Raw genomic sequence first — 24,601 nt, 5'->3', positions numbered from 1 at the left:
GCGTAGCGGTCACAGCAAATCCCGTGCCCGAAAACAATCGTCTCGGAGGTCTACGGGAGATTTTTCGTATCTCGGGACGCAAAAAGGAGTGCAACACGAGGACTTCCCGGGGGGTCGCCCATCCTAGTACTACTCTCACCCAAGCATGTTTAACTTCGGAGTTCTGATGGGATCCGGTGCTATAGTGCTGGTATGATTGCACCGGTTTCGGGTGCTTCGTCCCTCGCCTATGTGCACGTCGCGGTCGGCACATCAACGTCCGGAGCCTCTTGCCCGTCACGAAACCGTCGGCGCTTTCTCGAACGATCCCGAAATCCCTATCGCAAGCTCTCTCCGAGCCCTAGCCCGACGACTGCGTATCGGTCACGGCAAGCTCGCGCCGAAACCATCGGCACTTTCTCGAACGATCTCGGAATCGCTATTGCGACCCCAATCCGGAAAGCTCTTTCCGAGCCCCACGATACTGACTGCGTAGCGGTCACGGCAAATCCCGTGCCCGAAAACAATCGTCTCGGAGGTCTACGGGAGATGTTTCGTATCTCGGGACGCAAAAAGGAGTGCAACACGAGGACTTCCCGGGGGGTCACACATCCTAGTACTACTCTCGCCCAAGCACGCTTAACTTCGGAGTTCTGATGGGATCCGGTGCTTTCGTGCTGGTATGATCGCACCGGTTTCGGGTGCTTCGTCCCTCGCCTATGTGCACGTCGCGGTTGGCACATCAACGTCCGGAGACTCTTGCCCGTCACGAAACCGTCGGCGCTTTCTCGAACGATCCCGAAATCCCTATCGCAAGCTCTCTCCGAGCCCTAGCCCGACGACTGCGTATCGGTCACGGCAAGCTCGCGCCGAAACCATCGGCACTTTCTCGAACGATCTCGGAATCGCTATTGCGACCCCAATCCGGAAAGCTCTTTCCGAGCCCCACGATACTGACTGCGTAGCGGTCACGGCAAATCCCGTGCCCGAAAACAATCGTCTCGGAGGTCTACGGGAGATGTTTCGTATCTCGGGACGCAAAAAGGAGTGCAACACGAGGACTTCCCGGGGGGTCACCCATCCTAGTACTACTCTCGCCCAAGCACGCTTAACTTCGGAGTTCTGATGGGATCCGGTGCTTTAGTGCTGGTATGATCGCACCGGTTTCGGGTGCTTCGTCCCTCGCCTATGTGCACGTCGCGGTCGGCACATCAACGTCCGGAGCCTCTTGCCAGTCACGAAACCGTCGACGCTTTCTCGAACGATCCCGAAATCCTTATCGCAAGCTCTCTCCGAGCCCTAGCCCGATGACTGCGTATCGGTCATCGCAAGCTCGCGCCGAAACCATCGACACTTTCTCGAACGATCTCGGAATCGCTATTGCGACCCCAATCCGGAAAGCTCTTTCCGAGCCCCACGATACTGACTGCGTAGCGGTCACAGCAAATCCCGTGCCCGAAAACAATCGTCTCGGAGGTCTACGGGAGATGTTTCGTATCTCGGGACGCAAAAAGGAGTGCAACACGAGGACTTCCCGGGGGGTCACACATCCTAGTACTACTCTCGCCCAAGCACGCTTAACTTCGGAGTTCTGATGGGATCCGGTGCTTTCGTGCTGGTATGATCGCACCGGTTTCGGGTGCTTCGTCCCTCGCCTATGTGCACGTCGCGGTTGGCACATCAACGTCCGGAGCCTCTTGCCCATCACGAAACCGTCGGCGCTTTCTCGAACGATCCCGAAATCCCTATCGCAAGCTCTCTCCGAGCCCTAGCCCGACGACTGCGTATCGGTCACGGCAAGCCCGCGCCGAAACCATCGGCACTTTCTCGAACGATCTCGGAATCGCTATTGCGACCCCAATCCGGAAAGCTCTTTCCGAGCCCCACGATACTGACTGCGTAGCGGTCACGGCAAATCCCGTGCCCGAAAACAATCGTCTCGGAGGTCTACGGGAGATGTTTCGTATCTCGGGACGCAAAAAGGAGTGCAACACGAGGACTTCCCGGGGGGTCACCCATCCTAGTACTACTCTCGCCCAAGCACGCTTAACTTCGGAGTTCTGATGGGATCCGGTGCTTTAGTGCTGGTATGATCGCACCGGTTTCGGGTGCTTCGTCCCTCGCCTATGTGCACATCGCGGTCGGCACATCAACGTCCGGAGCCTCTTGCCCGTCACGAAACCGTCGGCGCTTTCTCGAACGATCCCGAAATCCCTATCGCAAGCTCTCTCCGAGCCCTAGCCCGACGACTGCATATCGGTCACGGCAAGCTCGCGCCGAAACCATCGACACTTTCTCGAACGATCTCGGAATCGCTATTGCGACCCCAATCCGGAAAGCTCTTTCCGAGCCCCACGATACTGACGGCGTAGTGGTCACAGCAAATCCCGTGCCCGAAAACAATCGTCTCGGAGGTCTACGGGAGATTTTTCGTATCTCGGGACGCAAAAAGGAGTGCAACACGAGGACTTCCCGGGGGGTCGCCCATCCTAGTACTACTCTCACCCAAGCATGTTTAACTTCGGAGTTCTGATGGGATCCGGTGCTATAGTGCTGGTATGATTGCACCGGTTTCGGGTGCTTCGTCCCTCGTCTATGTGCACGTCGCGGTCGGCACATCAACGTCCGGAGCCTCTTGCCCGTCACGAAACCGTCGGCGCTTTCTCGAACGATCCCGAAATCCCTATCGCAAGCTCTCTCCGAGCCCTAGCCCGACGACTGCGTATCGGTCACGGCAAGCTCGCGCCGAAACCATCGGCACTTTCTCGAACGATCTCGGAATCGCTATTGCGACCCCAATCCGGAAAGCTCTTTCCGAGCCCCACGATACTGACTGCGTAGCGGTCACGGCAAATCCCGTGCCCGAAAACAATCGTCTCGGAGGTCTACGGGAGATGTTTCGTATCTCGGGACGCAAAAAGGAGTGCAACACGAGGACTTCCCAGGGGGTCACACATCCTAGTACTACTCTCGCCCAAGCACGCTTAACTTCGGAGTTCTGATGGGATCCGGTGCTTTCGTGCTGGTATGATCGCACCGGTTTCGGGTGCTTCGTCCCTCGCCTATGTGCACGTCGCGGTCGGCACATCAACGTCCGGAGCCTCTTGCCCGTCACGAAACCGTCGGCGCTTTCTCGAACTATCCCGAAATCCCTATCGCAAGCTCTCTCCGAGCCCTAGCCCGACGACTGCGTATCGGTCACGGCAAGCTCGCGCCGAAACCATCGGCACTTTCTCGAACGATCTCGGAATCGCTATTGCGACCCCAATCCGGAAAGCTCTTTCCGAGCCCCACGATACTGACTGCGTAGCGGTCACGGCAAATCCCGTGCCCGAAAACAATCGTCTCGGAGGTCTACGGGAGATGTTTCGTATCTCGGGACGCAAAAAGGAGTGCAACACGAGGACTTCCCGGGGGGTCACACATCCTAGTACTACTCTCGCCCAAGCACGCTTAACTTCGGAGTTCTGATGGGATCCGGTGCTTTCGTGCTGGTATGATCGCACCGGTTTCGGGTGCTTCGTCCCTCGCCTATGTGCACGTCGCGGTCGGCACATCAACGTCCGGAGCCTCTTGCCCGTCACGAAACCGTCGGCGCTTTCTCGAACTATCCCGAAATCCCTATCGCAAGCTCTCTCCGAGCCCTAGCCCGACGACTGCGTATCGGTCACGGCAAGCTCGCGCCGAAACCATCGGCACTTTCTCGAACGATCTCGGAATCGCTATTGCGACCCCAATCCGGAAAGCTCTTTCCGAGCCCCACGATACTGACTGCGTAGTGGTCACGGCAAATCCCGTGCCCGAAAACAATCGTCTCGGAGGTCTACGGGAGATGTTTCGTATCTCGGGACGCAAAAAGGAGTGCAACACGAGGACTTCCCGGGGGGTCACACATCCTAGTACTACTCTCGCCCAAGCACGCTTAACTTCGGAGTTCTGATGGGATCCGGTGCTTTCGTGCTGGTATGATCGCACCGGTTTCGGGTGCTTCGTCCCTCGCCTATGTGCACGTCGCGGTTGGCACATCAACGTCCGGAGCCTCTTGCCCGTCACGAAACCGTCGGCGCTTTCTCGAACGATCCCGAAATCCCTATCGCAAGCTCTCTCCGAGCCCTAGCCCGACGACTGCGTATCGGTCACGGCAAGCTCGCGCCGAAACCATCGGCACTTTCTCGAACGATCTCGGAATCGCTATTGCGACCCCAATCCGGAAAGCTCTTTCCGAGCCCCACGATACTGACTGCGTAGCGGTCACGGCAAATCCCGTGCCCGAAAACAATCGTCTCGGAGGTCTACGGGAGATGTTTCGTATCTCGGGACGCAAAAAGGAGTGCAACACGAGGACTTCCCGGGGGGTCACCCATCCTAGTACTACTCTCGCCCAAGCACGCTTAACTTCGGAGTTCTGATGGGATCCGGTGCTTTAGTGCTGGTATGATCGCACCGGTTTCGGGTGCTTCGTCCCTCGCCTATGTGCACGTCGCGGTCGGCACATCAACGTCCGGAGCCTCTTGCCAGTCACGAAACCGTCGACGCTTTCTCGAACGATCCCGAAATCCCTATCGCAAGCTCTCTCCGAGCCCTAGCCCGATGACTGCGTATCGGTCATCGCAAGCTCGCGCCGAAACCATCGACACTTTCTCGAACGATCTCGGAATCGCTATTGCGACCCCAATCCGGAAAGCTCTTTCCGAGCCCCACGATACTGACTGCGTAGCGGTCACGGCAAATCCCGTGCCCGAAAACAATCGTCTCGGAGGTCTACGGGAGATGTTTCGTATCTCGGGACGCAAAAAGGAGTGCAACACGAGGACTTCCCGGGGGGTCACACATCCTAGTACTACTCTCGCCAAAGCACGCTTAACTTCGGAGTTCTGATGGGATCCGGTGCTTTCGTGCTGGTATGATCGCACCGGTTTCGGGTGCTTCGTCCCTCGCCTATGTGCACGTCGCGGTCGGCACATCAACGTCCGGAGCCTCTTGCCCGTCACGAAACCGTCGGCGCTTTCTCGAACTATCCCGAAATCCCTATCGCAAGCTCTCTCCGAGCCCTAGCCCGACGACTGCGTATCGGTCACGGCAAGCTCGCGCCGAAACCATCGGCACTTTCTCGAACGATCTCGGAATCGCTATTGCGACCCCAATCCGGAAAGCTCTTTCCGAGCCCCACGATACTGACTGCGTAGCGGTCACGGCAAATCCTGTGCCCGAAAACAATCGTCTCGGAGGTCTACGGGAGATGTTTCGTATCTCGGGACGCAAAAAGGAGTGCAACACGAGGACTTCCCGGGGGGTCACACATCCTAGTACTACTCTCGCCCAAGCACGCTTAACTTCGGAGTTCTGATGGGATCCGGTGCTTTAGTGCTGGTATGATCGCACCGGTTTCGGGTGCTTCGTCCCTCGCCTATGTGCACGTCGCGGTCGGCACATCAACGTCCGGAGCCTCTTGCCAGTCACGAAACCGTCGACGCTTTCTCGAACGATCCCGAAATCCCTATCGCAAGCTCTCTCCGAGCCCTAGCCCGATGACTGCGTATCGGTCATCGCAAGCTCGCGCCGAAACCATCGACACTTTCTCGAACGATCTCGGAATCGCTATTGCGACCCCAATCCGGAAAGCTCTTTCCGAGCCCCACGATACTGACTGCGTAGCGGTCACAGCAAATCCCGTGCCCGAAAACAATCGTCTCGGAGGTCTACGGGAGATGTTTCGTATCTGGGGACGCAAAAAGGAGTACAACACGAGGACTTCCCGGGGGGTCACACATCCTAGTACTACTCTCGCCCAAGCACGCTTAACTTCGGAGTTCAGATGGGATCCGGTGCTTTCGTGCTGGTATGATCGCACCGGTTTCGGGTGCTTCGTCCCTCGCCTATGTGCACGTCGCGGTCGGCACATCAACGTCCGGAGCCTCTTGCCCGTCACGAAACCGTCGGCGCTTTCTCGAACGATCCCGAAATCCCTATCGCAAGCTCTCTCCGAGCCCTAGCCCGATGACTGCGTATCGGTCATCGCAAGCTCGCGCCGAAACCATCGACACTTTCTCGAACGATCTCGGAATCGCTATTGCGACCCCAATCCGGAAAGCTCTTTCCGAGCCCCACGATACTGACTGCGTAGCGGTCACAGCAAATCTCGTGCCCGAAAACAATCGTCTCGGAGGTCTACGGGAGATGTTTCGTATCTCGGGACGCAAAAAGGAGTGCAACACGAGGACTTCCCGGGGGGTCGCCCATCCTAGTACTACTCTCACCCAAGCATGTTTAACTTCGGAGTTCTGATGGGATCCGGTGCTATAGTGCTGGTATGATCGCACCGGTTTCGGGTGCTTCGTCCCTCGCCTATGTGCACGTCGCGGTCGGCACATCAACGTCCGGAGCCGCTTGCCAGTCACGAAACCGTCGACGCTTTCTCGAACGATCCCGAAATCCCTATCGCAAGCTCTCTCCGAGCCCTAGCCCGATGACTGCGTATCGGTCATCGCAAGCTCGCGCCGAAACCATCGACACTTTCTCGAACGATCTCGGAATCGCTATTGCGACCCCAATCCGGAAAGCTCTTTCCGAGCCCCACGATACTGACTGCGTAGCGGTCACAGCAAATCCCGTGCCCGAAAACAATCGTCTCGGAGGTCTACGGGAGATGTTTCGTATCTCGGGACGCAAAAAGGAGTGCAACACGAGGACTTCCCGGGGGGTCACACATCCTAGTACTACTCTCGCCCAAGCACGCTTAACTTCGGAGTTCTGATGGGATCCGGTGCTTTCGTGCTGGTATGATCGCACCGGTTTCGGGTGCTTCGTCCCTCGCCTATGTGCACGTCGCGGTTGGCACATCAACGTCCGGAGCCTCTTGCCCGTCACGAAACCGTCGGCGCTTTCTCGAACGATCCCGAAATCCATATCGCAAGCTCTATCCGAGCCCTAGCCCGACGACTGCGTATCGGTCACGGCAAGCTCGCGCCGAAACCATCGGCACTTTCTCGAACGATCCCGGAATCGCTATTGCGACCCCAATCCGGAAAGCTCTTTCCGAGCCCCACGATACTGACTGCGTAGCAGTCACGGCAAATCCTGTGCCCGAAAACAATCGTCTCGGAGGTCTACGGGAGATGTTTCGTATCTCGGGACGCAAAAAGGAGTGCAACACGAGGACTTCCCGGGGGGTCACACATCCTAGTACTACTCTCGCCCAAGCACGCTTAACTTCGGAGTTCTGATGGGATCCGGTGCTTTCGTGCTGGTATGATCGCACCGGTTTCGGGTGCTTCGTCCCTCGCCTATGTGCACGTCGCGGTCGGCACATCAACGTCCGGAGCATCTTGCCCGTCACGAAACCGTCGGCGCTTTCTCGAACTATCCCGAAATCCCTATCGCAAGCTCTCTCCGAGCCCTAGCCCGACGACTGCGTATCGGTCACGGCAAGCTCGCGCCGAAACCATCGGCACTTTCTCGAACGATCTCGGAATCGCTATTGCGACCCCAATCCGGAAAGCTCTTTCCGAGCCCCACGATACTGACTGCGTAGCGGTCACGGCAAATCCCGTGCCCGAAAACAATCGTCTCGGAGGTCTACGGGAGATGTTTCGTATCTCGGGACGCAAAAAGGAGTGCAACACGAGGACTTCCCGGGGGGTCACACATCCTAGTACTACTCTCGCCCAAGCACGCTTAACTTCGGAGTTCTGATGGGATCCGGTGCTTTCGTGCTGGTATGATCGCACCGGTTTCGGGTGCTTCGTCCCTCGCCTATGTGCACGTCGCGGTCGGCACATCAACGTCCGGAGCCTCTTGCCCGTCACGAAACCGTCGGCGCTTTCTCGAACGATCCCGAAATCCCTATCGCAAGCTCTCTCCGAGCCCTAGCCCGACGACTGCGTATCGGTCACGGCAAGCTCGCGCCGAAACCATCGGCACTTTCTCGAACGATCTCGGAATCGCTATTGCGACCCCAATCCGGAAAGCTCTTTTCGAGCCCCACGATACTGACTGCGTAGCGGTCACGGCAAATCCCGTGCCCGAAAACAATCGTCTCGGAGGTCTACGGGAGATGTTTCGTATCTCGGGACGCAAAAAGGAGTGCAACACGAGGACTTCCCGGGGGGTCACACATCCTAGTACTACTCTCGCCCAAGCACGCTTAACTTCGGAGTTCTGATGGGATCCGGTGCTTTCGTGCTGGTATGATCGCACCGGTTTCGGGTGCTTCGTCCCTCGCCTATGTGCACGTCGCGGTCGGCACATCAACGTCCGGAGCCTCTTGCCCGTCACGAAACCGTCGGCGCTTTCTCGAACGATCCCGAAATCCCTATCGCAAGCTCTCTCCGAGCCCTAGCCTGACGACTGCGTATCGGTCACGGCAAGCTCGCGCCGAAACCATCGGCACTTTCTCGAACGATCTCGGAATCGCTATTGCGACCCCAATCCGGAAAGCTCTTTCCGAGCCCCACGATACTGACTGCGTAGTGGTCACGGCAAATCCCGTGCCCGAAAACAATCGTCTCGGAGGTCTACGGGAGATGTTTCGTATCTCGGGACGCAAAAAGGAGTGCAACAAGAGGACTTCCCGGGGGGTCACATATCCTAGTACTACTCTCGCCCAAGCACGCTTAACTACGGAGTTCTGATGGGATCCGGTGCTTTCGTGCTGGTATGATCGCACCGGTTTCGGGTGCTTCGTCCCTCGCCTATGTGCACGTCGCGGTCGGCACATCAACGTCCGGAGCCTCTTGCCCGTCCCGAAACCGTCGGCGCTTTCTCGAACGATCCCGAAATCCCTATCGCAAGCTCTCTCCGAGCCCTAGCCCGATGACTGCGTATCGGTCATCGCAAGCTCGCGCCGAAACCATCGACACTTTCTCGAACGATCTCGGAATCGCTATTATGACCCCAATCCGGAAATCTCTTTCCGAGCCCCACGATACTGACTGCGTAGCGGTCACAGCAAATCCCGTGCCCGAAAACAATCGTCTCGGAGGTCTACGGGAGATGTTTCGTATCTGGGGACGCAAAAAGGAGTACAACACGAGGACTTCCCGGGGGGTCACACATCCTAGTACTACTCTCGCCCAAGCACGCTTAACTTCGGAGTTCAGATGGGATCCGGTGCTTTCGTGCTGGTATGATCGCACCGGTTTCGGGTGCTTCGTCCCTCGCCTATGTGCACGTCGCGGTTGGCACATCAACGTCCGGAGCCTCTTGCCCGTCACGAAACCGTCGGCGCTTTCTCGAACGATCCCGAAATCCCTATCGCAAGCTCTCTCCGAGCCCTAGCCCGATGACTGCGTATCGGTCATCGCAAGCTCGCGCCGAAACCATCGACACTTTCTCGAACGATCTCGGAATCGCTATTGCGACCCCAATCCGGAAAGCTCTTTCCGAGCCCCACGATACTGACTGCGTAGCGGTCACAGCAAATCTCGTGCCCGAAAACAATCGTCTCGGAGGTCTACGGGAGATGTTTCGTATCTCGGGACGCAAAAAGGAGTGCAACACGAGGACTTCCCGGGGGGTCGCCCATCCTAGTACTACTCTCACCCAAGCATGTTTAACTTCGGAGTTCTGATGGGATCCGGTGCTATAGTGCTGGTATGATTGCACCGGTTTCGGGTGCTTCGTCCCTCGCCTATGTGCACGTCGCGGTCGGCACATCAACGTCCGGAGCCTCTTGCCCGTCACGAAACCGTCGGCGCTTTCTCGAACGATCCCGAAATCCCTATCGCAAGCTCTCTCCGAGCCCTAGCCCGACGACTGCGTATCGGTCACGGCAAGCTCGCGCCGAAACCATCGGCACTTTCTCGAACGATCTCGGAATCGCTATTGCGACCCCAATCCGGAAAGCTCTTTCCGAGCCCCATGATACTGACTGCGTAGCGGTCACGGCAAATCCCGTGCCCGAAAACAATCGTCTCGGAGGTCTACGGGAGATGTTTCGTATCTCGGGACGCAAAAAGGAGTGCAACACGAGGACTTCCCGGGGGGTCGCCCATCCTAGTACTACTCTCACCCAAGCATGTTTAACTTCGGAGTTCTGATGGGATCCGGTGCTATAGTGCTGGTATGATCGCACCGGTTTCGGGTGCTTCGTCCCTCGCCTATGTGCACGTCGCGGTCGGCACATCAACGTCCGGAGCCTCTTGCCCGTCCCGAAACCGTCGGCGCTTTCTCGAACGATCCCGAAATCCCAATCGCAAGCTCTCTCCGAGCCCTAGCCCGATGACTGCGTATCGGTCATCGCAAGCTCGCGCCGAAACCATCGACACTTTCTCGAACGATCTCGGAATCGCTATTGCGACCCCAATCCGGAAAGCTCTTTCCGAGCCCCACGATACTGACTGCGTAGCGGTCACAGCAAATCCCGTGCCCGAAAACAATTGTCTCGGAGGTCTACAGGAGATGTTTCGTATCTGGGGACGCAAAAAGGAGTGCAACACGAGGACTTCCCGGGGGGTCACACATCCTAGTACTACTCTCGCCCAAGCACGCTTAACTTCGGAGTTCTGATGGGATCCGGTGCTTTCGTGCTGGTATGATCGCTCCGGTTTCGGGTGCTTCGTCCCTCGCCTATGTGCACGTCGCGGTTGGCACATCAACGTCCGGAGCCTCTTGCCCGTCACGAAACCGTCGGCGCTTTCTCGAACGATCCCGAAATCCCTATCGCAAGCTCTCTCCGAGCCCTAGCCCGATGACTGCGTATCGGTCATCGCAAGCTCGCGCCGAAACCATCGACACTTTCTCGAACGATCTCGGAATCGCTATTGCGACCCCAATCCGGAAAGCTCTTTCCGAGCCCCACGATACTGACTGCGTAGCGTTCACAGCAAATCCCGTGCCCGAAAACAATCGTCTCGGAGGTCTACGGGAGATTTTTCGTATCTCGGGACGCAAAAAGGAGTGCAACACGAGGACTTCCCGGGGGGTCGCCCATCCTAGTACTACTCTCACCCAAGCATGTTTAACTTCGGAGTTCTGATGGGATCCGGTGCTATAGTGCTGGTATGATTGCACCGGTTTCGGGTGCTTCGTCCCTCGCCTATGTGCACGTCGCGGTCGGCACATCAACGTCCGGAGCCTCTTGCCCGTCACGAAACCGTCGGCGCTTTCTCGAACGATCCCGAAATCCCTATCGCAAGCTCTCTCCGAGCCCTAGCCCGACGACTGCGTATCGGTCACGGCAAGCTCGCGCCGAAACCATCGGCACTTTCTCGAACGATCTCGGAATCGCTATTGCGACCCCAATCCGGAAAGCTCTTTCCGAGCCCCACGATACTGACTGCGTAGCGGTCACGGCAAATCCCGAGCCCGAAAACAATCGTCTCGGAGGTCTACGGGAGATGTTTCGTATCTCGGGACGCAAAAAGGAGTGCAACACGAGGACTTCCCGGGGGGTCACACATCCTAGTACTACTCTCGCCCAAGCACGCTTAACTTCGGAGTTCTGATGGGATCCGGTGCTTTCGTGCTGGTATGATCGCACCGGTTTCGGGTGCTTCGTCCCTCGCCTATGTGCACGTCGCGGTCGGCACATCAACGTCCGGAGCCTCTTGCCCGTCACGAAACCGTCGGCGCTTTCTCGAACGATCCCGAAATCCCTATCGCAAGCTCTCTCCGAGCCCTAGCCTGACGACTGCGTATCGGTCACGGCAAGCTCGCGCCGAAACCATCGGCACTTTCTCGAACGATCTCGGAATCGCTATTGCGACCCCAATCCGGAAAGCTCTTTCCGAGCCCCACGATACTGACTGCGTAGTGGTCACGGCAAATCCCGTGCCCGAAAACAATCGTCTCGGAGGTCTACGGGAGATGTTTCGTATCTCGGGACGCAAAAAGGAGTGCAACACGAGGACTTCCCGGGGGGTCACACATCCTAGTACTACTCTCGCCCAAGCACGCTTAACTTCGGAGTTCTGATGGGATCCGGTGCTTTCGTGCTGGTATGATCGCACCGGTTTCGGGTGCTTCGTCCCTCGCCTATGTGCACGTCGCGGTTGGCACATCAACGTCCGGAGCTTCTTGCCCGTCACGAAACCGTCGGCGCTTTCTCGAACGATCCCGAAATCCCTATCGCAAGCTCTCTCCGAGCCCTAGCCCGACGACTGCGTATCGGTCACGGCAAGCTCGCGCCGAAACCATCGGCACTTTCTCGAACGATCTCGGAATCGCTATTGCGACCCCAATCCGGAAAGCTCTTTCCGAGCCCCACGATACTGACTGCGTAGCGGTCACGGCAAATCCCGTGCCCGAAAACAATCGTCTCGGAGGTCTACGGGAGATGTTTCGTATCTCGGGACGCAAAAAGGAGTGCAACACGAGGACTTCCCGGGGGGTCGCCCATCCTAGTACTACTCTCACCCAAGCATGTTTAACTTCGGAGTTCTGATGGGATCCGGTGCTATAGTGCTGGTATGATCGCACCGGTTTCGGGTGCTTCGTCCCTCGCCTATGTGCACATCGCGGTCGGCACATCAACGTCCGGAGCCTCTTGCCCGTCCCGAAACCGTCGGCGCTTTCTCGAACGATCCCGAAATCCCTATCGCAAGCTCTCTCCGAGCCCTAGCCCGATGACTGCGTATCGGTCATCGCAAGCTCGCCCCGAAACCATCGACACTTTCTCGAACGATCTCGGAATCGCTATTGCGACCCCAATCCGGAAAGCTCTTTCCGAGCCCCACGATACTGACTGCGTAGCGGTCACAGCAAATCCCGTGCCCGAAAACAATCGTCTCGGAGGTCTACGGGAGATGTTTCGTATCTGGGGACGCAAAAAGGAGTGCAACACGAGGACTTCCCGGGGGGTCACACATCCTAGTACTACTCTCGCCCAAGCACGCTTAACTTCGGAGTTCTGATGGGATCCGGTGCTTTCGTGCTGGTATGATCGCACCGGTTTCGGGTGCTTCGTCCCTCGCCTATGTGCACGTCGCGGTTGGCACATCAACGTCCGGAGCCTCTTGCCCGTCACGAAACCGTCGGCGCTTTCTCGAACGATCCCGAAATCCCTATCGCAAGCTCTCTCCGAGCCCTAGCCCGACGACTGCGTATCGGTCACGGCAAGCTCGCGCCGAAACCATCGGCACTTTCTCGAACGATCTCGGAATCGCTATTGCGACCCCAATCCGGAAAGCTCTTTCCGAGCCCCACGATATTGACTGCGTAGTGGTCACGGCAAATCCCGTGCCCGAAAACAATCGTCTCGGAGGTCTACGGGAGATGTTTCGTATCTCGGGACGCAAAAAGGAGTGCAACACGCGGACTTCCCGGGGGGTCACACATCCTAGTACTACTCTCGCCCAAGCACGCTTAACTTCGGAGTTCTGATGGGATCCGGTGCTTTCGTGCTGGTATGATCGCACCGGTTTCGGGTGCTTCGTCCCTCGCCTATGTGCACGTCGAGGTCGGCACATCAACGTCCGGAGCCTCTTGCCCGTCACGAAACCGTCGGCGCTTTCTCGAACGATCCCGAAATCCCTATCGCAAGCTCTCTCCGAGCCCTAGCCCGACGACTGCGTATCGGTCACGGCAAGCTCGCGCCGAAACCATCGGCACTTTCTCGAACGATCTCGGAATCGCTATTGCGACCCCAATCCGGAAAGCTCTTTCCGAGCCCCACGATATTGACTGCGTAGTGGTCACGGCAAATCCCGTGCCCGAAAACAATCGTCTCGGAGGTCTACGGGAGATGTTTCGTATCTCGGGACGCAAAAAGGAGTGCAACACGAGGACTTCCCGGGGGGTCACACATCCTAGTACTACTCTCGCCCAAGCACGCTTAACTTCGGAGTTCTGATGGGATCCGGTGCTTTCGTGCTGGTATGATCGCACCGGTTTCGGGTGCTTCGTCCCTCGCCTATGTGCACGTCGAGGTCGGCACATCAACGTCCGGAGCCTCTTGCCCGTCACGAAACCGTCGGCGCTTTCTCGAACGATCCCGAAATCCCTATCGCAAGCTCTCTCCGAGCCCTAGCCCGACGACTGCGTATCGGTCACGGCAAGCTCGCGCCGAAACCATCGGCACTTTCTCGAACGATCTCGGAATCGCTATTGCGACCCCAATCCGGAAAGCTCTTTCCGAGCCCCACGATATTGACTGCGTAGTGGTCACGGCAAATCCCGTGCCCGAAAATAATCGTCTCGGAGGTCTACGGGAGATGTTTCGTATCTCGGGACGCAAAAAGGAGTGCAACACGAGGACTTCCCGGGGGGTCACACATCCTAGTACTACTCTCGCCCAAGCACGCTTAACTTCGGAGTTCTGATGGGATCCGGTGCTTTCGTGCTGGTATGATCGCACCGGTTTCGGGTGCTTCGTCCCTCGCCTATGTGCACGTCGCGGTTGGCACATCAACGTCCGGAGCCTCTTGCCCGTCACGAAACCGTCGGCGCTTTCTCGAACGATCCCGAAATCCCTATCGCAAGCTCTCTCCGAGCCCTAGCCCGACGACTGCGTATCGGTCACGGCAAACTCGCGCCGAAACCATCGGCACTTTGTCGAACGATCTCGGAATCGCTATTGCGACCCCAATCCGGAAAGCTCTTTCCGAGCCCCACGATACTGACTGCGTAGCGGTCACGGCAAATCCCGTGCCCGAAAACAATCGTCTCGGAGGTCTACGGGAGATGTTTCTTATCTCGGGACGCAAAAAGGAGTGCAACACGAGGACTTCCCGGGGGGTCACCCATCCTAATACTACTCTCGCCCAAGCACGCTTAACTTCGGAGTTCTGATGGGATCCGGTGCTTTAGTGCTGGTATGATCGCACCGGTTTCGGGTGCTTCGTCCCTCGCCTATGTGCACGTCGCGGTCGGCACATCAACGTCCGGAGCCTCTTGCCCGTCACGAAACCGTCGGCGCTTTCTCGAACGATCCCGAAATCCCTATCGCAAGCTCTCTCCGAGCCCTAGCCCGACGACTGCGTATCGGTCACGGCAAGCTCGCGCCGAAACCATCGGCACTTTCTCGAACTATCTCGGAATCGCTATTGCGACCCCAATCCGGAAAGCTCTTTCCGAGCCCCACGATACTGACTGCGTAGCGGTCACGGCAAATCCCGTGCCCGAAAACAATCGTCTCGGAGGTCTACGGGAGATGTTTCGTATCTCGGGACGCAAAAAGGAGTGCAACACGAGGACTTCCCGGGGGGTCACACATCCTAGTACTACTCTCACCCAAGCATGTTTAACTTCGGAGTTCTGATGGGATCCGGTGCTATAGTGCTGGTATGATCGCACCGGTTTCGGGTGCTTCGTCCCTCGCCTATGTGCACGTCGCGGTCGGCACATCAACGTCCGGAGCCTCTTGCCCGTCACGAAACCGTCGGCGCTTTCTCGAATGATCCCGAAATCCCTATTGCAAGCTCTCTCCGAGCCCTAGCCCGACGACTGCGTATCGGTCACGGCAAGCTCGCGCCGAAACCATCGGCAATTTCTCGAACGATCTCGGAATCGCTATTGCGACCCCAATCCGGAAAGCTCTTTCCGAGCCCCACGATACTGACTGCGTAGCGGTCACAGCAAATCCCGTGCCCGAAAACAATCGTCTCGGAGGTCTACGGGAGATGTTTCGTATCTCGGGACGCAAAAAGGAGTGCAACACGAGGACTTCCCGGGGGGTCACCCATCCTAGTACTACTCTCACCCAAGCACGCTTAACTTCGGAGTTCTGATGGGATCCGGTGCTTTAGTGCTGGTATGATCGCACCGGTTTCGGGTGCTTCGTCCCTCGCCTATGTGCACGTCGCGGTCGGCACATCAACGTCCGGAGCCTCTTGCCCGTCACGAAACCGTCGGCGCTTTCTCGAACGATCCCGAAATCCCTATCGCAAGCTCTCTCCGAGCCCTAGCCCGACGACTGCGTATCGGTCACGGCAAGCTCGCGCCGAAACCATCGGCACTTTCTCGAACGATCTCGGAATCGCTATTGCGACCCCAATCCGGAAAGCTCTTTCCGAGCCCCACGATACTGACTGCGTAGCGGTCACGGCAAATCCCGTGCCCGAAAACAATCGTCTCGGAGGTCTACGGGAGATGTTTCGTATCTCGGGACGCAAAAAGGAGTGCAACACGCGGACTTCCCGGGGGGTCACACATCCTAGTACTACTCTCGCCCAAGCACGCTTAACTTCGGAGTTCTGATGGGATCCGATGCTTTCGTGCTGGTATGATCGCACCGGTTTCGGGTGCTTCGTCCCTCACCTATGTGCACGTCGCGGTCGGCACATCAACGTCCGGAGCCTCTTGCCCGTCACGAAACCGTCGGCGCTTTCTCGAACGATCCCGAAATCCCTATCGCAAGCTCTCTCCGAGCCCTAGCCCGACGACTGCGTATCGGTCATGGCAAGCTCGCGCCGAAACCATCGGCACTTTCTCGAACGATGTCGGAATCGCTATTGCGACCCCAATCCGGAAAGCTCTTTCCGAGCCCCACGATACTGACTGCGTAGTGGTCACGGCAAATCCCGTGCCCGAAAACAATCGTCTCGGAGGTCTACGGGAGATGTTTCGTATCTCGGGACGCAAAAAGGAGTGCAACACGAGGACTTCCCGGGGGGTCACACATCCTAGTACTACTCTCGCCCAAGCACGCTTAACTTCGGAGTTCTGATGGGATCCGGTGCTTTCGTGCTGGTATGATCGCACCGGTTTCGGGTGCTTCGTCCCTCGCCTATGTGCACGTCGCGGTTGGCACATCAACGTCCGGAGCCTCTTGCCCGTCACGAAACCGTCGGCGCTTTCTCGAACGATCCCGAAATCCCTATCGCAAGCTCTCTCCGAGCCCTAGCCCGACGACTGCGTATTGGTCACGGCAAGCTCGCGCCGAAACCATCGGCACTTTGTCGAACGATCTCGGAATCGCTATTGCGACCCCAATCCGGAAAGCTCTTTCCGAGCCCCACGATACTGACTGCGTAGCGGTCACGGCAAATCCCGTGCCCGAAAACAATCGTCTCGGAGGTCTACGGGAGATGTTTCGTATCTCGGGACGCAAAAAGGAGTGCAACACGAGGACTTCCCGGGGGGTCACCCATCCTAGTACTACTCTCGCCCAAGCACGCTTAACTTCGGAGTTCTGATGGGATCCGGTGCTTTCGTGCTGGTATGATCGCACCGGTTTCGGGTGCTTCGTCCCTCGCCTATGTGCACGTCGCGGTCGGCACATCAACGTCCGGAGCCTCTTGCCCATCACGAAACCGTCGGCGCTTTCTCGAACGATCCCGAAATCCCTATCGCAAGCTCTCTCCGAGCCCTAGCCCGACGACTGCGTATCGGTCACGGCAAACTCGCGCCGAAACCATCGGCACTTTCTCGAACGATCTCGGAATCGCTATTGCGACCCCAATCCGGAAAGCTCTTTCCGAGCCCCACGATACTGACTGCGTAGCGGTCACGGCAAATCCCGTGCCCGAAAACAATCGTCTCGGAGGTCTACGGGAGATGTTTCGTATCTGGGGACGCAAAAAGGAGTGCAACACGAGGACTTCCCGGGGGGTCACACATCCTAGTACTACTCTCGCCCAAGCACGCTTAACTTCGGAGTTCTGATGGGATCCGGTGCTTTCGTGCTGGTATGATCGCACCGGTTTCGGGTGCTTCGTCCCTCGCCTATGTGCACGTCGCGGTTGGCACATCAACGTCCGGAGCCTCTTGCCCGTCACGAAACCGTCGGCGCTTTCTCGAACGATCCCGAAATCCCTATCGCAAGCTCTCTCCGAGCCCTAGCCCGACGACTGCGTATCGGTCACGGCAAGCTCGCGCCGAAACCATCGGCACTTTCTCGAACGATCTCGGAATCGCTATTGCGACCCCAATCCGGAAAGCTCTTTCCGAGCCCCACGATATTGACTGCGTAGTGGTCACGGCAAATCCCGTGCCCGAAAACAATCGTCTCGGAGGTCTACGGGAGATGTTTCGTATCTCGGGACGCAAAAAGGAGTGCAACACGAGGACTTCCCGGGGGGTCACCCATCCTAGTACTACTCTCACCCAAGCACGCTTAACTTCGGAGTTCTGATGGGATCCGGTGCTTTCGTGCTGGTATGATCGCACCGGTTTCGGGTGCTTCGTCCCTCGCCTATGTGCACGTCGCGGTCGGCACATCAACGTCCGGAGCCTCTTGCCCGTCACGAAACCGTCGGCGCTTTCTCGAACGATCCCGAAATCCCTATCGCAAGCTCTCTCCGAGCCCTAGCCCGACGACTGCGTATCGGTCACGGCAAGCTCGCGCCGAAACCATCGGCACTTTCTCGAACGATCTCGGAATCGCTATTGCGACCCCAATCCGGAAAGCTCTTTCCGAGCCCCACGATACTGACTGCGTAGCGGTCACGGCAAATCCCGTGCCCGAAAACAATCGTCTCGGAGGTCTACGGGAGATGTTTCGTATCTCGGGACGCAAAAAGGAGTGCAACACGAGGACTTCCCGGGGGGTCACACATCCTAGTACTACTCTCGCCCAAGCACGCTTAACTTCGGAGTTCTGATGGGATCCGGTGCTTTAGTGCTGGTATGATCGCACCGGTTTCGGGTGCTTCGTCCCTCGCCTATGTGCACGTCGCGGTCGGCACATCAACGTCCGGAGCCTCTTGCCCGTCACGAAACCGTCGGCGCTTTCTCGAACGATCCCGAAATCCCTATCGCAAGCTCTCTCCGAGCCCTAGCCCGACGACTGCGTATCGGTCACGGCAAGCTCGCGCCGAAACCATCGGCACTTTCTCGAACGATCTCGGAATCGCTATTGCGACCCCAATCCGGAAAGCTCTTTCCGAGCCCCACGATACTGACTGTGTAGCGGTCACGGCAAATCCCGTGCCCGAAAACAATCGTCTCGGAGGTCTACGGGAGATGTTTCGTATCTCGGGACGCAAAAAGGAGTGCAACACGAGGACTTCCCGGGGGGTCACCCATCCTAGTACTACTCTCGCCCAAGCACGCTTAACTTCGGAGTTCTGATGGGATCCGGTGCTTTCGTGCTGGTATGATCGCACCGGTTTCGGGTGCTTCGTCCCTCGCCTATGTGCACGTCGCGGTTGGCACATCAACGTCCGGAGCCTCTTGCCCGTCACGAAACCGTCGGCGCTTTCTCGAACGATCCCGAAATCCCTATCGCAAGCTCTCTCCGAGCCCTAGCCCGACGACTGCGTATCGGTCACGGCAAGCTCGCGCCGAAACCATCGGCACTTTCTCGAACGATCTCGGAATCGCTATTGCGACCCCAATCCGGAAAGCTCTTTCCGAGCCCCACGATATTGACTGCGTAGTGGTCACGGCAAATCCCGTGCCCGAAAACAATCGTCTCGGAGGTCTACGGGAGATGTTTCGTATCTCGGGACGCAAAAAGGAGTGCAACACGAGGACTTCCCGGGGGGTCACCCATCCTAGTACTACTCTCACCCAAGCACGCTTAACTTCGGAGTTCTGATGGGATCCGGTGCTTTCGTGCTGGTATGATCGCACCGGTTTCGGGTGCTTCGTCCCTCGCCTATGTGCACGTCGCGGTCGGCACATCAACGTCCGGAGCCTCTTGCCCGTCACGAAACCGTCGGCGCTTTCTCGAACGATCCCGAAATCCCTATCGCAAGCTCTCTCCGAGCCCTAGCCCGACGACTGCGTATCGGTCACGGCAAGCTCGCGCCGAAACCATCGGCACTTTCTCGAACGATCTCGGAATCGCTATTGCGACCCCAATCCGGAAAGCTCTTTCCGAGCCCCACGATACTGACTGCGTAGCGGTCACGGCAAATCCCGTGCCCGAAAACAATCGTCTCGGAGGTCTACGGGAGATGTTTCGTATCTCGGGACGCAAAAAGGAGTGCAACACGAGGACTTCCCGGGGGGTCACACATCCTAGTACTACTCTCGCCCAAGCACGCTTAACTTCGGAGTTCTGATGGGATCCGGTGCTTTAGTGCTGGTATGATCGCACCGGTTTCGGGTGCTTCGTCCCTCGCCTATGTGCACGTCGCGGTCGGCACATCAACGTCCGGAGCCTCTTGCCCGTCACGAAACCGTCGGCGCTTTCTCGAACGATCCCGAAATCCCTATCGCAAGCTCTCTCCGAGCCCTAGCCCGACGACTGCGTATCGGTCACGGCAAGCTCGCGCCGAAACCATCGGCACTTTCTCGAACGATCTCGGAATCGCTATTGCGACCCCAATCCGGAAAGCTCTTTCCGAGCCCCACGATACTGACTGCGTAGCGGTCACGGCAAATCCCGTGCCCGAAAACAATCGTCTCGGAGGTCTACGGGAGATGTTTCGTATCTCGGGACGCAAAAAGGAGTGCAACACGCGGACTTCCCGGGGGGTCACACATCCTAGTACTACTCTCGCCCAAGCACGCTTAACTTCGGAGTTCTGATGGGATCCGATGCTTTCGTGCTGGTATGATCGCACCGGTTTCGGGTGCTTCGTCCCTCACCTATGTGCACGTCGCGGTCGGCACATCAACGTCCGGAGCCTCTTGCCCGTCACGAAACCGTCGGCGCTTTCTCGAACGATCCCGAAATCCCTATCGCAAGCTCTCTCCGAGCCCTAGACCGACGACTGCGTATCGGTCACGGCAAGCTCGCGCCGAAACCATCGGCACTTTCTCGAACGATGTCGGAATCGCTATTGCGACCCCAATCCGGAAAGCTCTTTCCGAGCCCCACGATACTGACTGCGTAGTGGTCACGGCAAATCCCGTGCCCGAAAACAATCGTCTCGGAGGTCTACGGGAGATGTTTCGTATCTCGGGACGCAAAAAGGAGTGCAACACGAGGACTTCCCGGGGGGTCACACATCCTAGTACTACTCTTGCCCAAGCACGCTTAACTTCGGAGTTCTGATGGGATCCGGTGCTTTCGTGCTGGTATGATCGCACCGGTTTCGGGTGCTTCGTCCCTCGCCTATGTGCACGTCGCGGTCGGCACATCAACGTCCGGAGCCTCTTGCCCGTCACGAAACCGTCGGCGCTTTCTCGAACGATCCCGAAATCCCTATCGCAAGCTCTCTCCGAGCCCTAGCCCGACGACTGCGTATCGGTCACGGCAAGCTCGCGCCGAAACCATCGGCACTTTCTCGAACGATCTCGGAATCGCTATTGCGACCCCAATCCAGAAAGCTCTTTCCGAGCCCCACGATACTGACTGCGTAGTGGTCACGGCAAATCCCGTGCCCGAAAACAATCGTCTCGGAGGTCTACGGGAGATGTTTCGTATCTCGGGACGCAAAAAGGAGTGCAACACGAGGACTTCCCGGGGGGTCACACATCCTAGTACTACTCTCGCCCAAGCACGCTTAACTTCGGAGTTCTGATGGGATCCGGTGCTTTCGTGCTGGTATGATCGCACCGGTTTCGGGTGCTTCGTCCCTCGCCTATGTGCACGTCGCGGTTGGCACATCAACGTCCGGAGCCTCTTGCCCGTCACGAAACCGTCGACGCTTTCTCGAACGATCCCGAAATCCCTATCGCAAGCTCTCTCCGAGCCCTAGCCCGACGACTGCGTATCGGTCACGGCAAGCTCGCGCCGAAACCATCGGCACTTTCTCGAACGATCTCGGAATCGCTATTGCGACCCCAATCCGGAAAGCTCTTTCCGAGCCCCACGATACTGACTGTGTAGCGGTCACGGCAAATCCCGTGCCCGAAAACAATCGTCTCGGAGGTCTACGGGAGATGTTTCGTATCTCGGGACGCAAAAAGGAGTGCAACACGAGGACTTCCCGGGGGGTCACCCATCCTAGTACTACTCTCGCCCAAGCACGCTTAACTACGGAGTTCTGATGGGATCCGGTGCTTTCGTGCTGGTATGATCGCACCGGTTTCGGGTGCTTAGTCCCTCGCCTATGTGCACGTCGCGGTTGGCACATCAACGTCCGGAGCCTCTTGCCCGTCACGAAACCGTCGGCGCTTTCTCGAACGATCCCGAAATCCCTATCGCAAGCTCTCTCCGAGCCCTAGCCCGACGACTGCGTATCGGTCACGGCAAGCTCGCGCCGAAACCATCGGCACTTTCTCGAACGATCTCGGAATCGCTATTGCGACCCCAATCCGGAAAGCTCTTTCCGAGCCCCACGATATTGACTGCGTAGTGGTCACGGCAAATCCCGTGCCCGAAAACAATCGTCTAGGAGGTCTACGGGAGATGTTTCGTATCTCGGGACGCAAAAAGGAGTGCAACACGCGGACTTCCCGGGGGGTCACACATCCTAGTACTACTCTCGCCCAAGCACGCTTAACTTCGGAGTTCTGATGGGATCCGGTGCTTTCGTGCTGGTATGATCGCACCGGTTTCGGGTGCTTCGTCCCTCGCCTATGTGCACGTCGAGGTCGGCACATCAACGTCCGGAGCCTCTTGCCCGTCACGAAACCGTCGGCGCTTTCTCGAACGATCCCGAAATCCCTATCGCAAGCTCTCTCCGAGCCCTAGCCCGACGACTGCGTATCGGTCACGGCAAGCTCGCGCCGAAACCATCGGCACTTTCTCGAACGATCTCGGAATCGCTATTGCGACCCCAATCCGGAAAGCTCTTTCCGAGCCCCACGATATTGACTGCGTAGTGGTCACGGCAAATCCCGTGCCCGAAAACAATCGTCTCGGAGGTCTACGGGAGATGTTTCGTATCTCGGGACGCAAAAAGGAGTGCAACACGAGGACTTCCCGGGGGGTCACACATCCTAGTACTACTCTCGCCCAAGCACGCTTAACTTCGGAGTTCTGATGGGATCCGGTGCTTTCGTGCTGGTATGATCGCACCGGTTTCGGGTGCTTCGTCCCTCGCCTATGTGCACGTCGCGGTTGGCACATCAACGTCCGGAGCCTCTTGCCCGTCACGAAACCGTCGGCGCTTTCTCGAACGATCCCGAAATCCCTATCGCAAGCTCTCTCCGAGCCCTAGCCCGACGACTGCGTATCGGTCACGGCAAACTCGCGCCGAAACCATCGGCACTTTGTCGAACGATCTCGGAATCGCTATTGCGACCCCAATCCGGAAAGCTCTTTCCGAGCCCCACGATACTGACTGCGTAGCGGTCACGGCAAATCCCGTGCCCGAAAACAATCGTCTCGGAGGTCTACGGGAGATGTTTCGTATCTCGGGACGCAAAAAGGAGTGCAACACGAGGACTTCCCGGGGGGTCACCCATCCTAATACTACTCTCGCCCAAGCACGCTTAACTTCGGAGTTCTGATGGGATCCGGTGCTTTAGTGCTGGTATGATCGCACCGGTTTCGGGTGCTTCGTCCCTCGCCTATGTGCACGTCGCGGTCGGCACATCAACGTCCGGAGCCTCTTGCCCATCACGAAACCGTCGGCGCTTTCTCGAACGATCCCGAAATCCCTATCGCAAGCTCTCTCCGAGCCCTAGCCCGACGACTGCGTATCGGTCACGGCAAACTCGCGCCGAAACCATCGGCACTTTCTCGAACGATCTCGGAATCGCTATTGCGACCCCAATCCGGAAAGCTCTTTCCGAGCCCCACGATACTGACTGCGTAGCGGTCACGGCAAATCCCGTGCCCGAAAACAATCGTCTCGGAGGTCTACGGGAGATGTTTCGTATCTCGGGACGCAAAAAGGAGTGCAACACGAGGACTTCCCGGGGGGTCACACATCCTAGTACTACTCTCACCCAAGCATGTTTAACTTCGGAGTTCTGATGGGATCCGGTGCTATAGTGCTGGTATGATCGCACCGGTTTCGGGTGCTTCGTCCCTCGCCTATGTGCACGTCGCGGTCGGCACATCAACGTCCGGAGCCTCTTGCCCGTCACGAAACCGTCGGCGCTTTCTCGAATGATCCCGAAATCCCTATTGCAAGCTCTCTCCGAGCCCTAGCCCGACGACTGCGTATCGGTCACGGCAAGCTCGCGCCGAAACCATCGGCACTTTCTCGAACGATCTCGGAATCGCTATTGCGACCCCAATCCGGAAAGCTCTTTCCGAGCCCCACGATACTGACTGCTTAGCGGTCACGGCAAATCCCGTGCCCGAAAACAATCGTCTCGGAGGTCTACGGGAGATGTTTCGTATCTCGGGACGCAAAAAGGAGTGCAACACGAGGACTTCCCGGGGGGTCACCCATCCTAGTACTACTCTCGCCCAAGCACGCTTAACTTCGGAGTTCTGATGGGATCCGGTGCTTTAGTGCTGGTATGATCGCACCGGTTTCGGGTGCTTCGTCCCTCGCCTATGTGCACGTCGCGGTCGGCACATCAACGTCCGGAGCCTCTTGCTAGTCACGAAACCGTCGACGCTTTCTCGAACGATCCCGAAATCCCTATCGCAAGCTCTCTCCGAGCCCTAGCCCGATGACTGCGTATCGGTCATCGCAAGCTCGCGCCGAAACCATCGACACTTTCTCGAACGATCTCGGAATCGCTATTGCGACCCCAATCCGGAAAGCTCTTTCCGAGCCCCACGATACTGACTGCGTAGTGGTCACGGCAAATCCCGTGCCCGAAAACAATCGTCTCGGAGGTCTACGGGAGATGTTTCGTATCTCGGGACGCAAAAAGGAGTGCAACACGAGGACTTCCCGGGGGGTCACACATCCTAGTACTACTCTCGCCCAAGCACGCTTAACTTCGGAGTTCTGACGGGATCCGGTGCTTTCGTGCTGGTATGATCGCACCGGTTTCGGGT

The 24,601-nt window shown here is 57.7% G+C and overlaps 53 non-coding genes across 53 annotated transcripts; all 53 read right to left on the bottom strand.

The window, feature by feature from the left end:
• Positions 1-85: 85 nt before the first annotated feature.
• On the bottom strand, positions 86-204 carry LOC135629854 (5S ribosomal RNA). Its single transcript, XR_010493417.1, has one exon. It is a non-coding gene; the product is annotated as a 5S ribosomal RNA (ribosomal RNA).
• A 350-nt stretch (positions 205-554) lies between these two features.
• On the bottom strand, positions 555-673 carry LOC135630262 (5S ribosomal RNA). The gene has a single exon (XR_010493790.1). It is a non-coding gene; the product is annotated as a 5S ribosomal RNA (ribosomal RNA).
• Positions 674-1,023: 350 nt separating this feature from the next.
• On the bottom strand, positions 1,024-1,142 carry LOC135629866 (5S ribosomal RNA). The gene has a single exon (XR_010493429.1). It is a non-coding gene; the product is annotated as a 5S ribosomal RNA (ribosomal RNA).
• A 350-nt stretch (positions 1,143-1,492) lies between these two features.
• On the bottom strand, positions 1,493-1,611 carry LOC135630260 (5S ribosomal RNA). Its single transcript, XR_010493789.1, has one exon. It is a non-coding gene; the product is annotated as a 5S ribosomal RNA (ribosomal RNA).
• Positions 1,612-1,961: 350 nt separating this feature from the next.
• Positions 1,962-2,080, bottom strand: LOC135629855 (5S ribosomal RNA). Its single transcript, XR_010493418.1, has one exon. It is a non-coding gene; the product is annotated as a 5S ribosomal RNA (ribosomal RNA).
• Positions 2,081-2,430: 350 nt separating this feature from the next.
• On the bottom strand, positions 2,431-2,549 carry LOC135629853 (5S ribosomal RNA). The gene has a single exon (XR_010493416.1). It is a non-coding gene; the product is annotated as a 5S ribosomal RNA (ribosomal RNA).
• Positions 2,550-2,899: 350 nt separating this feature from the next.
• On the bottom strand, positions 2,900-3,018 carry LOC135630154 (5S ribosomal RNA). Its single transcript, XR_010493681.1, has one exon. It is a non-coding gene; the product is annotated as a 5S ribosomal RNA (ribosomal RNA).
• Positions 3,019-3,368: 350 nt separating this feature from the next.
• Positions 3,369-3,487, bottom strand: LOC135630259 (5S ribosomal RNA). Its single transcript, XR_010493788.1, has one exon. It is a non-coding gene; the product is annotated as a 5S ribosomal RNA (ribosomal RNA).
• Positions 3,488-3,837: 350 nt separating this feature from the next.
• On the bottom strand, positions 3,838-3,956 carry LOC135630258 (5S ribosomal RNA). Its single transcript, XR_010493787.1, has one exon. It is a non-coding gene; the product is annotated as a 5S ribosomal RNA (ribosomal RNA).
• Positions 3,957-4,306: 350 nt separating this feature from the next.
• Positions 4,307-4,425, bottom strand: LOC135629843 (5S ribosomal RNA). Its single transcript, XR_010493407.1, has one exon. It is a non-coding gene; the product is annotated as a 5S ribosomal RNA (ribosomal RNA).
• A 350-nt stretch (positions 4,426-4,775) lies between these two features.
• On the bottom strand, positions 4,776-4,894 carry LOC135630578 (5S ribosomal RNA). The gene has a single exon (XR_010494100.1). It is a non-coding gene; the product is annotated as a 5S ribosomal RNA (ribosomal RNA).
• Positions 4,895-5,244: 350 nt separating this feature from the next.
• LOC135630393 (5S ribosomal RNA) lies at positions 5,245-5,363 on the bottom strand. Its single transcript, XR_010493917.1, has one exon. It is a non-coding gene; the product is annotated as a 5S ribosomal RNA (ribosomal RNA).
• A 350-nt stretch (positions 5,364-5,713) lies between these two features.
• Positions 5,714-5,832, bottom strand: LOC135630491 (5S ribosomal RNA). Its single transcript, XR_010494014.1, has one exon. It is a non-coding gene; the product is annotated as a 5S ribosomal RNA (ribosomal RNA).
• Positions 5,833-6,182: 350 nt separating this feature from the next.
• On the bottom strand, positions 6,183-6,301 carry LOC135629832 (5S ribosomal RNA). Its single transcript, XR_010493397.1, has one exon. It is a non-coding gene; the product is annotated as a 5S ribosomal RNA (ribosomal RNA).
• A 350-nt stretch (positions 6,302-6,651) lies between these two features.
• LOC135630257 (5S ribosomal RNA) lies at positions 6,652-6,770 on the bottom strand. The gene has a single exon (XR_010493786.1). It is a non-coding gene; the product is annotated as a 5S ribosomal RNA (ribosomal RNA).
• A 350-nt stretch (positions 6,771-7,120) lies between these two features.
• On the bottom strand, positions 7,121-7,239 carry LOC135630256 (5S ribosomal RNA). The gene has a single exon (XR_010493785.1). It is a non-coding gene; the product is annotated as a 5S ribosomal RNA (ribosomal RNA).
• Positions 7,240-7,589: 350 nt separating this feature from the next.
• On the bottom strand, positions 7,590-7,708 carry LOC135630255 (5S ribosomal RNA). The gene has a single exon (XR_010493784.1). It is a non-coding gene; the product is annotated as a 5S ribosomal RNA (ribosomal RNA).
• A 350-nt stretch (positions 7,709-8,058) lies between these two features.
• Positions 8,059-8,177, bottom strand: LOC135630254 (5S ribosomal RNA). Its single transcript, XR_010493783.1, has one exon. It is a non-coding gene; the product is annotated as a 5S ribosomal RNA (ribosomal RNA).
• A 350-nt stretch (positions 8,178-8,527) lies between these two features.
• Positions 8,528-8,646, bottom strand: LOC135629956 (5S ribosomal RNA). Its single transcript, XR_010493517.1, has one exon. It is a non-coding gene; the product is annotated as a 5S ribosomal RNA (ribosomal RNA).
• A 350-nt stretch (positions 8,647-8,996) lies between these two features.
• LOC135630490 (5S ribosomal RNA) lies at positions 8,997-9,115 on the bottom strand. Its single transcript, XR_010494013.1, has one exon. It is a non-coding gene; the product is annotated as a 5S ribosomal RNA (ribosomal RNA).
• A 350-nt stretch (positions 9,116-9,465) lies between these two features.
• Positions 9,466-9,584, bottom strand: LOC135629852 (5S ribosomal RNA). The gene has a single exon (XR_010493415.1). It is a non-coding gene; the product is annotated as a 5S ribosomal RNA (ribosomal RNA).
• A 350-nt stretch (positions 9,585-9,934) lies between these two features.
• On the bottom strand, positions 9,935-10,053 carry LOC135629830 (5S ribosomal RNA). Its single transcript, XR_010493395.1, has one exon. It is a non-coding gene; the product is annotated as a 5S ribosomal RNA (ribosomal RNA).
• A 350-nt stretch (positions 10,054-10,403) lies between these two features.
• LOC135630418 (5S ribosomal RNA) lies at positions 10,404-10,522 on the bottom strand. Its single transcript, XR_010493944.1, has one exon. It is a non-coding gene; the product is annotated as a 5S ribosomal RNA (ribosomal RNA).
• A 350-nt stretch (positions 10,523-10,872) lies between these two features.
• Positions 10,873-10,991, bottom strand: LOC135629851 (5S ribosomal RNA). The gene has a single exon (XR_010493414.1). It is a non-coding gene; the product is annotated as a 5S ribosomal RNA (ribosomal RNA).
• Positions 10,992-11,341: 350 nt separating this feature from the next.
• On the bottom strand, positions 11,342-11,460 carry LOC135630252 (5S ribosomal RNA). The gene has a single exon (XR_010493781.1). It is a non-coding gene; the product is annotated as a 5S ribosomal RNA (ribosomal RNA).
• Positions 11,461-11,810: 350 nt separating this feature from the next.
• LOC135630251 (5S ribosomal RNA) lies at positions 11,811-11,929 on the bottom strand. Its single transcript, XR_010493780.1, has one exon. It is a non-coding gene; the product is annotated as a 5S ribosomal RNA (ribosomal RNA).
• A 350-nt stretch (positions 11,930-12,279) lies between these two features.
• Positions 12,280-12,398, bottom strand: LOC135629829 (5S ribosomal RNA). Its single transcript, XR_010493394.1, has one exon. It is a non-coding gene; the product is annotated as a 5S ribosomal RNA (ribosomal RNA).
• Positions 12,399-12,748: 350 nt separating this feature from the next.
• Positions 12,749-12,867, bottom strand: LOC135630250 (5S ribosomal RNA). The gene has a single exon (XR_010493779.1). It is a non-coding gene; the product is annotated as a 5S ribosomal RNA (ribosomal RNA).
• A 350-nt stretch (positions 12,868-13,217) lies between these two features.
• On the bottom strand, positions 13,218-13,336 carry LOC135630335 (5S ribosomal RNA). The gene has a single exon (XR_010493862.1). It is a non-coding gene; the product is annotated as a 5S ribosomal RNA (ribosomal RNA).
• A 350-nt stretch (positions 13,337-13,686) lies between these two features.
• On the bottom strand, positions 13,687-13,805 carry LOC135630249 (5S ribosomal RNA). The gene has a single exon (XR_010493778.1). It is a non-coding gene; the product is annotated as a 5S ribosomal RNA (ribosomal RNA).
• Positions 13,806-14,155: 350 nt separating this feature from the next.
• On the bottom strand, positions 14,156-14,274 carry LOC135630248 (5S ribosomal RNA). The gene has a single exon (XR_010493777.1). It is a non-coding gene; the product is annotated as a 5S ribosomal RNA (ribosomal RNA).
• A 350-nt stretch (positions 14,275-14,624) lies between these two features.
• LOC135630195 (5S ribosomal RNA) lies at positions 14,625-14,743 on the bottom strand. The gene has a single exon (XR_010493724.1). It is a non-coding gene; the product is annotated as a 5S ribosomal RNA (ribosomal RNA).
• A 350-nt stretch (positions 14,744-15,093) lies between these two features.
• LOC135629962 (5S ribosomal RNA) lies at positions 15,094-15,212 on the bottom strand. The gene has a single exon (XR_010493523.1). It is a non-coding gene; the product is annotated as a 5S ribosomal RNA (ribosomal RNA).
• Positions 15,213-15,562: 350 nt separating this feature from the next.
• Positions 15,563-15,681, bottom strand: LOC135630203 (5S ribosomal RNA). The gene has a single exon (XR_010493733.1). It is a non-coding gene; the product is annotated as a 5S ribosomal RNA (ribosomal RNA).
• Positions 15,682-16,031: 350 nt separating this feature from the next.
• LOC135630528 (5S ribosomal RNA) lies at positions 16,032-16,150 on the bottom strand. Its single transcript, XR_010494050.1, has one exon. It is a non-coding gene; the product is annotated as a 5S ribosomal RNA (ribosomal RNA).
• Positions 16,151-16,500: 350 nt separating this feature from the next.
• On the bottom strand, positions 16,501-16,619 carry LOC135630247 (5S ribosomal RNA). The gene has a single exon (XR_010493776.1). It is a non-coding gene; the product is annotated as a 5S ribosomal RNA (ribosomal RNA).
• A 350-nt stretch (positions 16,620-16,969) lies between these two features.
• Positions 16,970-17,088, bottom strand: LOC135630162 (5S ribosomal RNA). The gene has a single exon (XR_010493689.1). It is a non-coding gene; the product is annotated as a 5S ribosomal RNA (ribosomal RNA).
• Positions 17,089-17,438: 350 nt separating this feature from the next.
• LOC135630246 (5S ribosomal RNA) lies at positions 17,439-17,557 on the bottom strand. Its single transcript, XR_010493775.1, has one exon. It is a non-coding gene; the product is annotated as a 5S ribosomal RNA (ribosomal RNA).
• A 350-nt stretch (positions 17,558-17,907) lies between these two features.
• On the bottom strand, positions 17,908-18,026 carry LOC135630119 (5S ribosomal RNA). The gene has a single exon (XR_010493646.1). It is a non-coding gene; the product is annotated as a 5S ribosomal RNA (ribosomal RNA).
• A 350-nt stretch (positions 18,027-18,376) lies between these two features.
• Positions 18,377-18,495, bottom strand: LOC135630392 (5S ribosomal RNA). The gene has a single exon (XR_010493916.1). It is a non-coding gene; the product is annotated as a 5S ribosomal RNA (ribosomal RNA).
• Positions 18,496-18,845: 350 nt separating this feature from the next.
• On the bottom strand, positions 18,846-18,964 carry LOC135630151 (5S ribosomal RNA). The gene has a single exon (XR_010493678.1). It is a non-coding gene; the product is annotated as a 5S ribosomal RNA (ribosomal RNA).
• A 350-nt stretch (positions 18,965-19,314) lies between these two features.
• On the bottom strand, positions 19,315-19,433 carry LOC135630118 (5S ribosomal RNA). Its single transcript, XR_010493645.1, has one exon. It is a non-coding gene; the product is annotated as a 5S ribosomal RNA (ribosomal RNA).
• Positions 19,434-19,783: 350 nt separating this feature from the next.
• Positions 19,784-19,902, bottom strand: LOC135630390 (5S ribosomal RNA). Its single transcript, XR_010493914.1, has one exon. It is a non-coding gene; the product is annotated as a 5S ribosomal RNA (ribosomal RNA).
• A 350-nt stretch (positions 19,903-20,252) lies between these two features.
• On the bottom strand, positions 20,253-20,371 carry LOC135630527 (5S ribosomal RNA). Its single transcript, XR_010494049.1, has one exon. It is a non-coding gene; the product is annotated as a 5S ribosomal RNA (ribosomal RNA).
• A 350-nt stretch (positions 20,372-20,721) lies between these two features.
• Positions 20,722-20,840, bottom strand: LOC135630498 (5S ribosomal RNA). Its single transcript, XR_010494021.1, has one exon. It is a non-coding gene; the product is annotated as a 5S ribosomal RNA (ribosomal RNA).
• A 350-nt stretch (positions 20,841-21,190) lies between these two features.
• LOC135630245 (5S ribosomal RNA) lies at positions 21,191-21,309 on the bottom strand. The gene has a single exon (XR_010493774.1). It is a non-coding gene; the product is annotated as a 5S ribosomal RNA (ribosomal RNA).
• A 350-nt stretch (positions 21,310-21,659) lies between these two features.
• On the bottom strand, positions 21,660-21,778 carry LOC135630298 (5S ribosomal RNA). The gene has a single exon (XR_010493826.1). It is a non-coding gene; the product is annotated as a 5S ribosomal RNA (ribosomal RNA).
• A 350-nt stretch (positions 21,779-22,128) lies between these two features.
• Positions 22,129-22,247, bottom strand: LOC135630334 (5S ribosomal RNA). Its single transcript, XR_010493861.1, has one exon. It is a non-coding gene; the product is annotated as a 5S ribosomal RNA (ribosomal RNA).
• A 350-nt stretch (positions 22,248-22,597) lies between these two features.
• LOC135630244 (5S ribosomal RNA) lies at positions 22,598-22,716 on the bottom strand. The gene has a single exon (XR_010493773.1). It is a non-coding gene; the product is annotated as a 5S ribosomal RNA (ribosomal RNA).
• A 350-nt stretch (positions 22,717-23,066) lies between these two features.
• LOC135630194 (5S ribosomal RNA) lies at positions 23,067-23,185 on the bottom strand. The gene has a single exon (XR_010493722.1). It is a non-coding gene; the product is annotated as a 5S ribosomal RNA (ribosomal RNA).
• Positions 23,186-23,535: 350 nt separating this feature from the next.
• Positions 23,536-23,654, bottom strand: LOC135629961 (5S ribosomal RNA). The gene has a single exon (XR_010493522.1). It is a non-coding gene; the product is annotated as a 5S ribosomal RNA (ribosomal RNA).
• A 350-nt stretch (positions 23,655-24,004) lies between these two features.
• LOC135629831 (5S ribosomal RNA) lies at positions 24,005-24,123 on the bottom strand. The gene has a single exon (XR_010493396.1). It is a non-coding gene; the product is annotated as a 5S ribosomal RNA (ribosomal RNA).
• A 350-nt stretch (positions 24,124-24,473) lies between these two features.
• Positions 24,474-24,592, bottom strand: LOC135630346 (5S ribosomal RNA). Its single transcript, XR_010493872.1, has one exon. It is a non-coding gene; the product is annotated as a 5S ribosomal RNA (ribosomal RNA).
• Positions 24,593-24,601: the final 9 nt, after the last annotated feature.

This window comes from Musa acuminata, chromosome BXJ3-1, assembly GCF_036884655.1.
Source record: "Musa acuminata AAA Group cultivar baxijiao chromosome BXJ3-1, Cavendish_Baxijiao_AAA, whole genome shotgun sequence".
In the NCBI taxonomy this organism is placed as follows: Eukaryota; Viridiplantae; Streptophyta; class Magnoliopsida; order Zingiberales; family Musaceae; genus Musa; species Musa acuminata.
This window is presented reverse-complemented; position numbering and strand designations above follow the sequence as displayed.